Source organism: Cricetulus griseus, chromosome 4, assembly GCF_003668045.3.
Source record: "Cricetulus griseus strain 17A/GY chromosome 4, alternate assembly CriGri-PICRH-1.0, whole genome shotgun sequence".
Taxonomy (NCBI): Eukaryota; Metazoa; Chordata; class Mammalia; order Rodentia; family Cricetidae; genus Cricetulus; species Cricetulus griseus.
The window spans coordinates 103,945,792-103,960,783 of record NC_048597.1 but is presented as its reverse complement, the minus strand read 5'-3'; the positions used below and the strand labels follow the sequence as shown (position 1 = coordinate 103,960,783).

Genomic DNA, 14,992 nt, shown 5'->3' with positions numbered 1-14,992 from the left:
TTGTAAGGTACTACAGTTGTTCACAGAAGTAAGGGGCTGGGGCTAGGGGTGGATGGTTAGTTTGTGTTTAGTAAGGACAGAGTTCAGAGGATGAAGACACTGGATGGAGGTGGAGGCAGCAATGGCTGCACAAAATAAATTTATTGCCACTGCTCTGTATGCTTGAAAATGGTCAATGCAGTGACTGTCCCATCTGTGTAAAGCACACATGAAAGCCACATCTCACTAGTGCCTTCCTCTTATGACCAAAAGGACAGGAAGAAATAGAAAAGCCCAATCTAAAGAGGAGGCACAGAGAGCTGTCTTAGCATGGCCCACTAGCTGGTAGTTCTTGGCCCATCTTGATTGGTGAGAGCTTGGCCAGCCCTGGAACTCACTTACTCCCTGGGGTCTGGCTTGGGAGCTAGAGTGATTGAGCCAGCTGGCTTGAGGTCCTGTGCCCTACCAGGGAAACAAGCTGCCTAATTCTACTATGTTTGCAGCTATGGCTCCAGCCTGACACAAGTGAAACTCCTAATGACCTGGGTATAGTCCTCCATGATTTTCCTGTTTTCTGAGGGGCTTGGATAACATTTGTAAAAAAGCATTTGCCTGGCTCTTCTACATGCAGCTGGGCAGAGCAGGTGTCTGTTTAGAACCTAGCAATGGCTTAGAGCAGCTGCTCATGGGTACTCCCCTCTGCTGGGCTCAAGGTTCCAAGCTGCAGGGAGAAGCTTCTTGGAGATATATTGGCCCCTCACAGCTGCCAACCCTGCTGAGGTGCTAGGTGTTCTGTCAGTGAAAACCTTTACCCACACTGGACTTGTTCTCAGAGGGGGGCGGGGGTGGGGTGGGGAGGGAGGCAGGAGGACAGCGCCATTGAGCCTCAGTGCTGTGCCATGGCCAGCTACAGTGTACTCATTCAGGATGGACAGCAATTGTCCCAAATATGAATGGGACTCTACACCTATGGCAAGGGCTCTGACTTCAGTCGTGGTCCTCTGTCTACAGGGGAGGTTTATGGACCCCACCCACTGCAAAGAGAAAAGCAAAGGGAAGACTAGTGATTTTCCCTGGGGTGTTTGGACACAGAAAGACTCCTGATCTGAGTTTGCTCATCCCAGTACCCAGGAAGTAGTTAGAACAATATGATCATTTTATAGCCAAAACAGATACCTGGAAGCTGGTACCATCCAAACTTGTACAACCTATTGGGAGGGAGCGGGGTCAGAGCTGTCAGACTACAGTGCATTTATTTTCTGGGTCTCACAACATTCTGTTGGGAGTGTTTGTTTCATCATTTTTGAGACAGGGTGTTGCTCTATTCCAGGCTAGCCTGGAACGCACTGTCTCAGACTGGCTTTAACTGGAGATCTTCTTGCCTCAGTCTCTGGAGTGCTGGGAATACAAGCATGAACCACCATGTCTGGGCTTATTTTATGGTTTTTTTTTTTTTTTTTTTTTTTTTTTTTTTTGGTTTTTCGAGATAGGGTTTCTCTGTGGCTTTGGAGGCTGTCCTGGAACTAGCTCTTGTAGACCAGGCTGGTCTCAAACTCACAACCTGGTGGGAGTTTCTGTGTTTCAAGACTGAATTGAGGACTCTGTTTCCTGACTACCCCTGAAGAGCAGACCCAGCCCTGGAGATCATTCCCTGTCCCTTCAGACTGTAGTTTTCTTTTGCTTTTTTGTTCTGTTTGAGATAGTGTCTCACTGCTTAGCTTAGGCTGGCTCTGGGAACTCATTGTGCAGCCCTGGCTGGCCTTGACCCCTGTTCTGTTTCAGCCTCCTAAGTGCTAGGATTGTAATAGGATATCACCACTTCTAGCTTCGTGGGGGGGGGGTGTCACTTGAGATTGTAGGTAGAACAAGTTTTGCTTTGGGCTCATATGTGAAGAAGCACGGCCAGGCCTTCCCTGCTAGTACACCCTGGGGAAGCCCATGCCAGTGACTGAGTAAACCCCAGCTGGCCGCGTGGGGCATGGACAAGCAGCTCCCCTTGACTCACCAGCTGTCAGGGAGGTAACATGACTTGCTGCATTCTCGGGGCAATGTGATCAGCACTGATACAGCCTCCTCACGTGGGTGGCAAGCATGTGCTCCTCATTAAGAAAATTGCTACTTTAGAACAGGCTCTGAAAAGAACTTTTTTTGCCTTTACTAAAATTAAGAAAATAATAATAAAACAACCCACCCAACACTCTAAACTTAAAAAGAAAAAATACGTGACGTCAACCCAGAAAAAAAAAAAAAAAAAAAAAAAAAAAACTATCAAGGTCCAGTATGGAGTTAGAACTAGGCAGAGACTCGGACAGAGGAAAGGACATTCTTACTGGGCAAGGCTAACACCACCATCCTCCACAAGCTGCAGTTGTAAAGCCTGAGCCATGCTGGAGAGCGACAGAAACAGCTTTCAGATAGACAACTGAATTGATTTGCTCTGAGACTTCCCAGCCATCCCCTGCAGTCATTCTGCTGACTAGCCACATGAAACCTGGTTTGGAACACTTGACTACTGAAGAGACCCTTAACTGGAACTTGATTGTGAATGCTGAGCTCAGTTACATCTGGGGTGGCAACCACCTTCTTGGGGCCCTACTCCCAAGCCACAGGTGACCGAGGCTGCCTGTGGGCATAAGCTACAGAGACATAAATAGGAGATGGCCTCTTTGGTTCTCTATGGAAGAGAGAGAGGTGGGCTGCCATTTCAGTCTCTATGGTCCGGCCTCCAGCACAGTGAGTGTTCTTGGAAGGGCCATGTGTTTGACAATACTTTACATTTCCAGTAGCCAGATGGTCCAAACAACCCATCAGTGGTGTGGTATGTAAATATTTCCCATCATTACCACAGTGCTGCTGTGTTGACACTAGCAGGGATGAAGAGTAATTGTGTGGAGCTCCTGATAGCCAGTCAGGCCACAGGCAGGCCTGCAAAGCCACCTCTAACACCCTGGAGGCTTCAGGCAAGCATGGCCTCTGGCTATTCCTCCCCAAATACTCAAGCCCTAAGAGGCACCACGCTCCCCTCAACTCTTCACCAACACAAGGTTCCCTTCTCAGGGGCCACTGCTTCCAGCTTGCAAGAACTCTGTGGCCCAGCTGTTTCCCACTTTGCTTTGTTTACTAAGAAGCACATAGCTAAGTTTTTTTTTTTTTTTTTTTTTTTTTTTATTCACTTGATTACAGATTGCCTGCCACTAGGAATCTGGGTATAGATGGTTGTTTTCATCTCATGTAGTGAATATCATGGATAAAGCTCCTAGTATGATTACCACCTGCCAGTTGTTCTGTGTCAGATCTCGTGGATTATCAACACAGATATGATCAACAATAGACCTTCTAGTCTTATTTGCTTTTCACAGTAAAGGGGTGTATGTTTGTGTGTGTGTGTGTGTGTGTGTGTGTGTGTGTTCGTGTGTATTCATGTGTGTTGGTGTGTTTGTGTGTGTGTGTGTGTGTGTGTGCTTGTATGTATGTGTGTGTGTGTGTGTGTGTGTGTGTGTGTGTGTGTATGCGTATGTGGGGGAGGGTAGCTCACTGTGTAGCTTACACTGGGCTCAAATTTACCATCCTCTTAACTTCACTCTCTCAGCTAGCATTATGGGCATTTATCCCCATGCCCAGATTTATTATCATTCCTGTTCATCATCAAATTGGATGCTGGTTTCCATGCAGCGAATTAGGGACCTGTGGTTCTTTCATATTGTTCTGCCATCCCCTAGGGCTCTGTTGGAGTTCTCTGGAGCTGTCTATCAGTAAGCTGGCTGGTTAGTTGGGGCTGAAAGGGCGAATGTGCCGTACCATGCATGCCCTAATCTCATGGCCTCACCTGCAGTCTGCTTGGTCATGCATCCACACTCCCTTCTGTGGAATTGCAGGACTGTGGGATGCTGGAGCTGAGTGGGGATGCTTTTTAGAGAGTATTTAGGTCACATTTACACTGAGAAGATGAGGAAGCCAAGTCTCAAACAGTAGGGCTGACTGACGCAGACTCTCCAGCTGGGACTGTGGTCTCAACCCCACACTAAGATTACCTGTTATATAATAAATCCCACCAGTGTCACTCTCCAACTATGTTCAAGTCCTCACTCTGGACGGTGTAATACATGAGTTGGAACTAGTCAGCGGATGGCCTGGCTGCTCCACCGGTCATTAGAGAAGTTCTTAGCTTCAGCGCAGCTATGGGACCTCGGCACCCACCCCGCTGGGATACCGAGAGTGGAAAGTCATTCTCTTCCCAAGCCTCACTGAAGCACTGGCTCCTCGTAATGACTCGTGTGTGGAAGAGGAGGAAAGGCCCTTCTAGTCTCCCTTTAGGAACAGAAGTCTCTGCAAATCCCTCAGCTACACCACAGTTGCCTATTGCTGCCTGACAGTGGCCCCAGACTCTGGTGTTAGCCTCTTGTGTGTTAGCCTCTCATGCATTTCTTTCTGAGTGGCAGTTTGTGCAGGACCTAGTGATAGCAACACCTTTGCTCACTGGTGTCACCTGTAACAGCTTGACTTGGGCCCAGCTCATGTGACAGAGAGGCCATGTCAGTGCTTGGCAGCACCATCAGGGGCTCCCTGCATGTGTCCGATTCCTATGTCTAGGCCAGGCTTCTCCCAGCTCAGTGACTACCAGGGAGCTGGTTTCCTAAGTGGCTGCTGCTTTCCCCAAAGCACAAACTCTGGGCTGTTGCGTCTATTTCCTCCTTTTCTTATTTTTCCATTGTGATAGTATATATGAAACATGCTATTGAACATTTCACTGCTCTAAAATGTGCAGTGCTAGGCAGTGGTGGTGCACGCCTTTAATGCCAGCACTTGGGAGGCAGAGGCAGGTGGTGAGTGGCCAGTCTGGTCTACAGAGCGAGTGAGTTCCAGGACAGCTAGGGCTGTTACACAGAGAAACCCTGTCTTGAAAAACCAGAAAAGAAAGGAAGGAAGGAAGGAGGGAGGGAGGGAGGGAGGGAGGGAGGGAGGGAGGGAGGGAGGGAGGGAAGGAAGGAAGGCTATTCTAAAGTGTGCAAAAGAGTGGCATTAAATTATATCGTTGTTGTTGGGCACCCATTCACCCATGGGACAGTCTCATGTGAAACGGAAACTCACTGATCACATCTGTCCATTTCTCCCCTTTTAGCTCCTGGACCCCATTCTGCTTTCCCTCTCTACCAGTCTGGCCACCCTAGTTGTCTCTTAACATGGGTGATAGGTATTCTCTTGGGACAGGTTTAATTCACTTGGCAGAATGTTTTCAGGATTGTAGACTGTATCTGAATTCCCCTCCTCCTTTACAGTGAATATGCACTGTATTAATGACCACATTTTGCCTATTTGGATTTCCCCCCTTGGATACTGGGGTTCCTCCCACCCTCTGACTGTTGGACAGAGTCCTGCCATGAATCTAGGTAGACACACACCTATTTGCACACCTGCCTTCAGTTTTTAGCTAGGTTTCCCAAGATGGAGGTTCAAACCTGACTCAGAGTCACTTCCAACCTACTCTGTTGGTTACACCAGGTCAAAGGGCCATTCAAAGGAAAGGGATACCACAAGGCCCTGACTTCTTGAAGGCCATTAAAGTTGCAATCTGTCATAACCACTCTGGGGAAGGTTTTGTGGACCTATTCAAGAGCTGACACTGTTGGCTGTTGCCTCTGGAGCACACAGATGCCCATAGGTAGGCTCTCTGACACAGAGTCCTGGTGGATCATGCCAGGCCATCCCTAAGTGGTTCCTTTTGGAGACGGCCACAGTCTCCCACTGGCAATGTTTTGTGTTGCTGAAGGCTGTGCCTCTCATTACATAATCTGTTATTCTGTGCTGCACCAGGCCCTGGTTACTTGTCAGAAGTTTCTAAAAGCCAGCTGAATCAGCTCCAGGCAACTGGGGGTGCTGCCTCTCCCTCATAGTATTAGTCACTCTGTACTTAGCTAAATTTAACTTTTTATCATCCAAATGATATTTTTGTAGGCTTGGGATTTTACATAATGCTACCAACTGCTGCAGGCTAAGAATTTCTCTTTTTCTGCTCTCTCTCTCTCTCTCTCTCTCTCTCTCTCTCTCTGTGTGTGTGTGTGTGTGTGTGTGTGTGTGTGTGTATACCGGGTTTTTCCCCTATGAACTCTTGCACTCTCAAGGAAACATTGCTGGATTCCTTTTCCTTGGCTCTGCTTTCCCAGCTCCTGGTATCATGCCTCAGCCCTGCACTCACTGTCCGCCTGTTGGGAGGAGAAGAGATCCTCATGACTTCCCAATGGCTCCACTCATGCTTCTGTCTGTGCTTGAGGGTTCTCCACTCTGAAAATCTTGAGAGTCCCCACTGTCTGCATGCAGCATGCTGGGCCTGAGAAAGAGCAGCTCAACTGAGAAGTGTGGTGTGTGAGCACATACAGAAGATGAAGCTACAAGAGGCAAGCAGTGAGATGCTCAGCCAATCTGCCCAGACATGGGGTCCCAGAGGCAGGCTCTTCCTGGTCTCAGGTGGGAGAACACAGAGAACTAGCTTTCAAAAGAGAGCTGTGGCATGGTGGCACCCACCTTTAATCCCAGCACTCAGGAGGTAGAAGCAGGATGATCCCTGTGAGTTAGTGGCCAGCTTCATCTACATAATGAGTTCAAAGCCAGCCAGACCCTATCTCAAGGGTGGGGGAAAATAAGTAGAGCTGGAATGGCATGTGGGGAACTGGGCATAGAGCTCAGACCCCTGACTGCCTGAGCCCCCCTGCCCAGAATTGGCTGTGTGGTGGGCCCTCACCTTAGGGTCTGATGTGCACCCATGTGTCTACAAAATAGTGAAGGTAGCAGTGGTATGGTCCCAGGAAGATGCTAATTCATTTCTCTCACAGACTCACTTTTGGAGATGTGTGAAGTCTGTATTAGTGTCCATTCTCTCAGATAAGAAAACCAAGTTCCAGAGCATCTTAGCAGCAAACTGGGCCTCAGAGCCTGACTTGAGAGCCCATCTGTCTACAGTCCTCCCCCAGAGAGCAGTTTGGTTCCATTGCTTCTTCTAAGCTAAGTGCAGCCCAGAGTAGAGTACCCACGTGGGACTTATACTTAGTCCTGTGTACTTACTATCCCTGGCCTGATTTGGTCACCCAGTTCCTACCAGACATTTTGGGTAGAGGAAAGAGGTTCAGGTTGTAGGACCAAGAGAGGAACTCATCTCATTCAGTACCCAATCTGTGTCCAGTTTTGATAGTCTTCAAAATGCAGATGTGTTTTTTTTCCTTGGTGTAAATTAAGTGACTGATGTTGGCCTGGAGATATAGCCTAGTGGTGAGCATTTGCCTAGCATGCATGAGGCCCTAGGTTTAATACCCAGTGCAACAACAGAGAAGCAAACTAAATTATATATTTTATTTAGAGATTAAGAAAGATTGAAAATATGTCCACACAGAAACTTGTCCACAAGTATTCACAGCAGCTTCTCACAATTGCCAGCACTGTCCAGATGTCAAAAGGCAGATGAACAGAAGCAAACGTGTTCTCTCCCTCTCAGCAGACGGTTGCTCAGTTATAAGAAGGAACCAAGTAAGCTGGGAATATGGCTCAGAGGCAGAGAGCTTGCCTAGCATTTGTGAGACTTTGAGTTCAGTCACCGGTACTGCAAAAAAAATTACATTAAAAATTAAGACATTAAAAAAGGAATTGCATACTGCAACTTGCTGTGGTTTCTGAAAACACAGCCCTAAGAAAAGAAGCCAGACATGAAAGGGCTGTATACTATATGACTCCACTGATGCGAGATGTCTAAAATAGGCAAATCTATATAGACAGAAAGCAAATTAGTGGTCCCCAGGGGCTGGGAGGGATGAGAGAATGAGGAGTGACTCTCATGGGTACTGGGTTTCTTTGAAGGGTGACAAAAATGTTGCAGACTAAAATAACATGATGTCTGCACAACCTTGTAAGTAGACTAATAAGCACTAATGATAATAACTGCTTTGTGGCATTGTAGGGTATATGTAAATTTTTTTTAAAATGCTTTTTCATGGCACTCCAAGTTCATGTACAGTTTGCTTTGGTGCCACCTGCCTCAATCTCCATGTCAACTAGGGTGGAGACAGCAGGGCTGGGTCCAGTCTCACTACCCACCCGTTGCTGTTTCCAGCCGGGGCCAGCTTGAGGCATGCGGACATCTGGGCAAGGGAGCTACTTGGAGCCCCACCAACCCAGTATGCTTTAAGTGTTTGTCTGACATTTATTTAGTGGGGATGAGGAGAGACTGATATTCTATTAATGGAAACCATATAGAGAAACAGATTCGCTTACCAATTCACTTCCACTGTCTGAAACAGCATTGGGGATCTGAAAACTTTTTAGGAAAGTTCCCACTCTTGCTGTTCTTGTCTCTCAAGCTTTAGGTTTAGTTTGGTTTTATTTTTTTTCTCCCATGCAATTCTCCATATCTTTGAGGGGCATTCTAGAGATTCAAGTTTAGCACTTAAGGTAGCAAAATGTTTTCTTCCTACTCCTAGGAATAGCAGCACACACTATTACCCACATGTGGAGGAGGCATGCAACGGATTTCAGCAAGGAGATGCCTCACTTCTCCCCGTGTATATTGCAGGTCGTTGAAGGGAACTTGGGTTGACCAGTGCTATATTTTTATTTCATTCTAACAGGGTTCTGTGCACCTATCCTTAGCTCTGATCTGCAAGTGGCTGTCACGAGACCTGCTATTTAACCTGTTACTGCGTGCATCTCAGATCTTCAGTGGATTTGGTCAGGGACAGAAGTTCCCACAGCACCCCTCTTTGCTTTTTTGGTCCCAGAATGCTTCTTTCCCCTAGTCTCTGCAGAAGTGATTCTGCTGGGTGTGAGTCACCACTGACCTTTTCTCTCATGGGGAGGCTAGGCATGTAGAATGGAGCGACTTGCCTGACAAAACTGGCTCACCACTGACCAAAGTGTTACCATGGCAAACCCTCAACCCTCCTCACAGTTTCCCTTATCTCCATTGTAGGGACACTAAATGATGACCTCATAGCCCTTGAGAGATGTGGTGTGAAAGCTAAGAATCAGGATGCTGTGGTTGTGTGGAGCTGGGGAAGCTGCAGCACCAGTGCATGTAAAGTGAACTGCAAGGTCCGGGCAGCTGCCCCCACTGGGCTGTGGGGAGCCTGGGATGCTCTGCTGGCTCACACAGGGGTCAGAGGCAGGACTGCCAAGGAGCCAGTCCCCAGAAGTTGCTTGCTCCCTCACCACGGTGTTCCCTAGGGTGTAGGATGGGCAGTGTGGGTGGTGTGTGAAGAGAGCCGACGTTCCCTGCAGCCACACCTCCCACTATGTGCATCACTAGTCCCTCTTTCTCTCCCCTGGCTCTGCTGGCTGTGCTGCTCACTGGCAGCTGATCACTTTGTCATCCTGCCCTTCCATTAAGTGCCCTTGGTGTTTTATGCTTACCACTGTCCAGACTGCTCTGACAGGACCGCTGTCTTACTGGTTCTGGGGTTGACATCACCCTTTGACATAGGACTCTTCTGGACTTGGTTATTGGTCCCTGAAATACTCCAGTGTCTAACTTGCTGGGGAACTGCAGGGGAGGTCATTGGAGGGCCTCTTAGATAGCTGTCTATTCCTAGACATAGTACAGGTGCAGGGTAGTGGGACTCCTAAATGTGTCTGACAGATAAGGACTAGTGCTGAGCTGTGATGTGGACATGGACATGTCTCAGGTTCTTGTGGCAGCCCTAGGCTGAGCAGTGGCTTCATTGGTACTTGTGGATATTTGTTTTCTGTAAGGCCAGTTGGACCTGGGACTCCCTGAAAATCCAGTTCTCTCTTTTTTTATCTTATTTTGTGAGCTTAGCTTTGCCCTCTGGGTACTTAGTAGAAGTGGGCATCTATCCCTGCGGTGTCTAGAGAAAGGATCTTAGAGGCTTACTGGCAAGGCTGGAGGCTGCCTGCATCTTCCAACAAAATGTTCAGCCAGGTGTCTCCCGACTCCTTCCTGCTTTGCCTAGTTTTCCAGCTGTACCCACCCCACCCCACCCCATGGCTTGACATCCTCCAATCCCAACAGGGTCCTGAGTGAAACCCTTAGGCTGGAAGCCAAGAGTTCTGGTCATTTATAAGAAGGCAGATTTGTAGTTTTCCTAACTGGACAATGTGGAGGTATATTCATAACTTCTTTTGAGTTAGGTGTTTCCTCCCTGAATGCATTTATCAGGATTTGCAAAATGGATACCTCCCTGTCATCCACACCCCTCTGGCCTTCTTGCTCCGCTAAGGCTTTGGCTCTGATACTGCTCAGGCTGAGGCTGGCAATTTCCCTGTTGATTGGTATAGAGTAATGAGGCGCTCAGGTGACTCATGTCTTCTCTCTTTGGATCTCTCCCTGCAGGATGCTGGCACATGTGTCCTGGTCCCAATTCCCTTCTGTGGACAAACTGATCATTCCTCCTTCTGTGGTGGAGACATCAACAGAGCCGCTGAGATCCACAGGTAAAGACCAACTACCTAGGCAGTGACTCTGCCTTCCTGCCCAGCCTTTAAACTTGGGGGTGCAGGCTATTGGAGCCTTTGGCATTTCACTATTCCCTTCTGACTGCTGTGGTAAACGGTGATCTGTTGATTAAGTGAAAATATCTTCATTAATTGGAAAGGTTTTCTGTCTCTGGTAGCCACTCTTGGTCCCCCACATACAGAGCACAACAAGGGGATTCTTTGCTGTTTGCTCTCAATACTCATTCTGGGCCCTCTCTTCCAGGTGACAGACAAGATATAGGACAGGGTACACAGGAATTTTGATGTGAAGGTGACTTCTTCCTGGCTGGGTACTTCAGTGACCCTCTGGTCTCTTCGAAGAGCCAAGACTGGCCTGCTGGCTTGCCCTGTTGGCCACAAGCTGTAGCAGTGACCTAGAAAGTAGCCTTCATGGGTTTCCTTAGACTTGCTTTGTCTCTCTGAACCCACTCTGCTTCTTGTCCATTTTGTTTCCTAGACAACATCTCCTCTGCCCTGCTGTTTCACATGAAAGCCTCTAGTAGGTAGGACAGGTGGTGAAGTGACTCTTCCTTTCCTCCCTAACTTCCCATGGACACTCGTCAGAGGGGAGGAGGGCTGACTGGCTCCAACCTCTGCTGTGGCCAGTGGACTTCATCTTGCTCCAGGGAGCAGAAGCCTCGGGTGTTAGACTCAGTCTCATTGCTGGCCAGCAGCAGGCTTAGGTTCAGATCTAAGTCCAGACCCGGAGCACACAGCCCAGCTTTCCAAATGTGATGCCTGAGCCTTTGGGTTCCACCCTGACTTGTTCTTGGTTCCTTCCCTCTGGGCCCCTTCCTCACTGGGAAGCTCCCAGGGCATAGGGCTGCCTGGGCTGCCTCTGGCTTCTGCTTATAGGCTGGCACCAAGAGCTGTTCTTTTCTCTAATTGCTCATTTGCTTCACTTGCCAAGAAAAGGCCTCCAAGTGCTAAGGAGAGAGCTGCTGCGTTATGTTTTTTGTTTTGTTTTGTTTTACTTCACTTTCCAAGGTGTCTTTGCACAGGAGGGGTTATGGGAATAGTGACATCAGAGCACTCAGCCCCACCCATGGCTTGGTGGTCAAGTCTGAGCCCCATGGTTGGACATGTGCTAGTAGAATTGGCTTCCAACATTAGGGAGGGACCCTAGAGAACCCTACCCCGCAGGATCTGAATGTTGATGTCACCTTCTGGTGCTCACAGGGACCCTGCCCCTGCTTTGGCTTGGGGCCTCCACTTCCTGTTTCCTTTCTCACAGGAAGGGGCTCTTTCCTGCTTAGCAGCTGCCATCAGTGAATTTGCAAAGGTGAAAGCCTCACAGCCCGCCTACCCAAGGCCCTCAGTGATTTCCCTACGTCACTCTTGTATCCTGCAAACACTTATCAAATGCTTGGTATACATTAGGTGTATTGTGTGTGTTGTGCCAGCCTATAAACGCAGTAGAGGGGGTACTATTCCAGGTGCCTGGTGTGCAGTTGTGAACAAAGCAGACAGAAGCTCCCACGTGAGCAGTTAGCATCCTGGTGCACTCTGTGCTGTGCCGGTGCCCTGAAGTCTCCTCTACTTACTCTGTTTGCTAACTTCCTGTCTTCCCTGCCAAGCCCACTTCAAGTCCTTCCTTGTAAGCCCCCAACCCATGCTAACCCACCTTTTCTTTTCATATTGTCTGCTGTACCTCTGATAGTATTGTCACCATAAGCTCTGAAGTCTTTGTGCTGTCAAAGGGCCTTTTAATGGGTGAGACTTTGTACCTCTCTTACTGCCTCAGCTTTTCCTGTAAACTCAGATCTGGAGCACAACAGGCCGGAATGGGACAATAGCATTTGCTCGCTGTAGGCCTCTGAGCTGCCCTGGAAGTGTATAGTAACACGATGGGTATAGAACTCTGAGTAGAAGGCAAGTCTCTGGATGGAGAGCAGCTCTGTCAGGGATGACTGAGAACAGGAATGCACCCCCTGCCCTCGTCTGCCAGGGTGAGGAAGGAAAGGGACCAACAGTGTATTTTTAGAGAAGCTTCTTGTTCCAGAGGAATGCCAAGCTCTTAACTTTCATAAGGGTAGTGGGCTGGGTGGCCCAGCAAGATATCTGGCTTGTTTCTCAGCAGCCTGGCATCTTCTGCATTTGCCTGGCCCAGAGGCAGGGCATCATAGTCTGCCCCAAAGAGGGTCCCAGTTAGGGAGAGCATTTGCCCTCAGCAAGTTAAACACACTTCATTCTGAGTGACGTAGTCGGCTTCTTAGCCTTGACTGCATCTCAGTGTCCTTGAGGCTGGAGTACAGCAAGGAGGGTCCCCCGGCACAGGCCTTCTTGGCTTCCTTCCGACTTCCTGGTGTAGGCTCAGGCTGGGAGGGGTACTTCCTGCCATTGTCTGTGTGACAGGCCTCTGCAAGGTCACTGTCTCCTCCAGAGGAAGAAGGCCTGGGTAGGGCCTCAGCACAGCAGTATGGACACAGACTCTGGGTGCCTGCCTGCCTCCCTTATCTGTTTCTGGACCTGAGCTAAAGTCAGGACCTAGGTGGCTGTGTCACTTGGGCAGCTGAGCCTCTGAGCCACAGTTTCTCATCTCTCTTTATGGTCAGCCTTGTCCCTGTGTGAAAAAGTCAGCCAGTTTATTCCCTTGGGTCTAGGCCACATCACAGCCCAGAAGAGGAAAGGACAAAGTGGAAAGGGCTAAATGACATGACATGGAGTGAATGTGCCACCCTGAGGTCCCTGAGGGTCAAGAGCTTGTCCTCAGCTCTTGCTTTCCCCACAGTGCTGGTGGAAGAGCTGGGTGACATCTGATGGCAGCCATGCTGGGGCCAGGTCCATACTTTGCTCCTGCTGGCTCATCTTATTGGTCTTCTTGTGGTCTGATGGACAGTCCTTTTTGCTCTCCTTGGGTCCTGTCTGCTTAGGCAGAGCCCTGCTTCCTGCAGATTTGCTTTCTGTCCAACCAGGTGGCAGAGTGGGGCTGGTGCTTCTCTCTCTACACTCAGGATCGCCTGCTGAAGATGCTTTGTGTTAGCCAGCTTTCTGTTACAAGGTAATTGGACTATCATGCAGAAAGGTTTTGGGTTGGCTGATGATCTTAGAGGCTCCAGTCCTGACTGGTTGTTCCTGTTGCTTTTAGGCCTATGCTAGGCCCTACATCATGGTGCTGCATGTGGTATAGCAGAGCTCTTCCCTCAAGAATGAAAGGAATGAAAGACAGGAGAAGAGAAAGGGGGCGGGGCCTTTTTCCACTTTGAAGGCAAGTCCCTAGTGTTCTTTTTGTTTGTTTGTTTGGTTGGTTGGTTTTTCCGAGACAGGGTTTCTCTGTGTAGCTTTGGAGCCTATCCTGGCACTCGCTCTGGAGACCAGGCTGGCCTCGAACTCACAGAGATCTGCCTGGCTCTGCCTCCTGAGTGCTGGGATTAAAGGGATGTGCCACCACTGCCCAGCTCCCCAGTGTTCTAAGACCTCCCATTAGGCCCCACCTCTTAAATATATCTAACATCTCTCAATAATAATGCAAAAGCACAGTTGTTCAAGATGTTCAACACACTGGAAAGTGAAGCCTGGGAATATAGCTTAATGGTAGAGCATGCCTAGCATGTGTGAGGCCCTGTACACATGCTAGGCATGTGGGGAGGGGGGACTCTGAGAGAGACTGTCAGAGAGTGAGCAAAGGGAAGGATTTGGGGGTCAGAGAATGAGGAGGGCATGGCCCAATAGGTTGGTGTTAAGGCCTTGACCTTGACTTTGAGTGACATGAAGCCATGAAAGCATTTGGACACTTGAGGACCAGGATCAGCCTGTGACTGCTGTGTCATGAACAGGCTGGAGGAAGGAGGGAAGGAGCATAGGAACAACTGCAGTAATGGAGGTGGTGGGTGCTTGGACCTAGGAGTGGCTGCTGAACTCTGATCTGTCTTCAAGTAGACGTGGAAGGACTCTTTGAGGCTTTACTCCACAGTTAAAAGGTTCTTGTAGCCTTGGAGGACCCAGGAGACCTTCTGATCTGATGTTTAATGCAACCTGTGGGGAAACAGAAGCCCAATAAAGGAAGTTCTGTGTCCAAAGTCAAGTAGGTTAGTGACAGAGCCAAGAAGAGTTGGGATTCTGGAATCTAAGTCCAGTAGTTTGCCACTGAGCTGGGTGGTCCCTTGGAGAAGGCTTGTGTAGGCATATGAGCCACAGGCAAAAGGACTGGCCCCACATGGCTACAGCTGAGCAGTGGGACCTGGCAGTGCCCGCAACACCGTGGGTGGCAGCCTCTGCTATTGGCAGGGCCCAAGGCTTAACATGCTGAAGGTTCTTGGTACTCCAGGCCTTCAGCAGCTCACTCTGGGCCACTGCCCAAGATTTTGACTCTAGTTGGACTGCAGTATGTGTGATATCTGAGGCCTTGGGCAAATCAAAGCCACAGATCAGGGTGCTCTTCATTCAGCTTTTACTGAGCTTCTGCTGAAGGAAGGGCAGAGGCCAGGGAGAGATCTTTGTGCCCTCTAGGAGCTGACAGGTCCACCAAGGTGTGTGTGGTTGAGGTGGGGCAAAATGTCCATGTTTGAGGCATGTGCATAACTGGCCAAGGTCAGGGGAT

At 49.0% G+C, this 14,992-nt stretch overlaps 1 protein-coding gene across 11 annotated transcripts in view; it reads left to right on the top strand.

Moving 5' to 3' along the window:
- The window catches only part of Pitpnm2 (phosphatidylinositol transfer protein membrane associated 2), a 133,717-nt gene that overhangs the window by 22,799 nt on the left and 95,926 nt on the right, over nt 1-14,992 (top strand). For all 11 annotated transcript variants that reach the window (XM_027413924.2, XM_027413925.2, XM_027413932.2 and 8 more), the window contains one exon: nt 10,310-10,410. The gene's annotated coding sequence lies outside the window, so the exon portion shown is untranslated. The remainder of the gene's footprint in view (nt 1-10,309; nt 10,411-14,992) is intronic.